Below are 1,661 nucleotides of genomic sequence, written 5' to 3' on the forward strand. Positions count from 1 at the left end.
CCCCCTCCTCCCTGCTCCACCTTAAGCTGACGTCTTTAAAGAACGGTCTCGAAGTTGTGTGACTTCCATAGCTTTAGAGTCTTTGGAAAGAGAAAATTTACATTTTTGGGGGGCTTTAATCAACGTTTTCCAGTAAAGTACACATAGAAATATATTTTTAATGGACATAAAAGGTGTTGAGCGGAAAAACAAAAGTAGATGAAAATTGCCAAACCAGCAGAAAAATGCGTTAAAACCACCCTAATTTTGAATGATTCACTTATTGATTGGCTGGAGTTTTTAAAAAAACTGTTTTTCTGTAGAACACTGGCCAGACAGTGGGTGTAGGCTGGCTTTTTCTTCTTCTTATTTCAACTATCAAGAAGTCTTTACTGTGTACCAGATGCACTTGAGACTTCCAAAGTTTTTCGCCATTGATCAAGATTAGCTGGTCTACGGCTCTGTACTTCTGGGTTGAGAGGGATTCATCGTCCCAGTCCTTCGTTGATCAGATGTTTGAGACACTTTGAGATAACAGGGACTCACCATGTGCACGGTAGAGGGTGCCACTGGTCGATTCTACTTCTTTACTTTGTCTCTCTTGTTTCCATCTGTCGTCTGTCTTCCTTTTTCTTAGCACTAAATGACTGGTCTGTTGTTGACATACTGTTTGAGACAATTGGTAAGGAACCATCATCAGTGGCATGAAGGTGTGGCTCTTCGCCACTGCTCGCAGAAGTCTCGAGATCCATTCCCAAGCAGGGAAGTCTCTTTTGTCGAGTGGGTGGTTGGCGGGTGCTCTGGTGTAGCTTGCTCTTTCTTTCCTATCAAACATCTATCATTTCTATAGTCCTTATCTCTCTTTCCTAATTTTTAAAGGTTTCTCTTTCGTAGCACCTCTAATCTTCAGCACTTATAAAATCTAATTGTGTTGCAAGTGCCATAAAATGCTCACAAAAACAAAAAGCAATCCTTGGTCGATTATGTCTGTCTTTCTGCTGGAAAGCTACTTAGTATATCCCACTTAGCCTGGGTTAGCCCTGGAAATTAGGGTTGAAGCAACCCACCTACTACGTGGTCCAAATTGTGTCTATGTGGGGCATAATAATAAGTCCATAAACTGGCAGCAAATGAAATGGTTTGCTGCCAGTTAATGGACTTCAACAGTTCTAACTTGTAAACTGAGAATTTAACATGGACATCTTTGGTAATATGAAAGCGATGTAAATTATATATAGAGATACAGTTGGATCTGTCTAGTATAACCACCCACTCTCGAGGAGAAAAGTGGTCTTCTGAGACAGATGGTTCACTCGGACCGGACAGTGGGAGAAGTTGTCATTTGTCCAGGTGATTGTCTGTGACAGATAGACATTAGAGCGGGTTTTTCTGTATTAAAATTTTATGTTATTCATATTGCAAGTGCCATAAAATTCTTACTCTTACTACCAAAACAAAAACTAAAAAAAGGGTGAACTTATTTAGGCTACATATGGCCTAAATAAGCTAAACCCCCCCTCCCTTACCTTATTTGGGCCACAGGTGGCCTGAATAAGCTAAACCCCCCTCCTTTACCTTATTTAGGCCGCACCTGTGGCCTGAATAAGCTAAACCCCCCTCCCTTACCTTATTTAGGCCACATGTGGCCTAAATAAGCTAAACCCCCCTCCCTTACCTTATTT

Source organism: Aplysia californica, unplaced genomic scaffold (assembly GCF_000002075.1).
Source record: "Aplysia californica isolate F4 #8 unplaced genomic scaffold, AplCal3.0 scaffold00450, whole genome shotgun sequence".
In the NCBI taxonomy this organism is placed as follows: Eukaryota; Metazoa; Mollusca; class Gastropoda; order Aplysiida; family Aplysiidae; genus Aplysia; species Aplysia californica.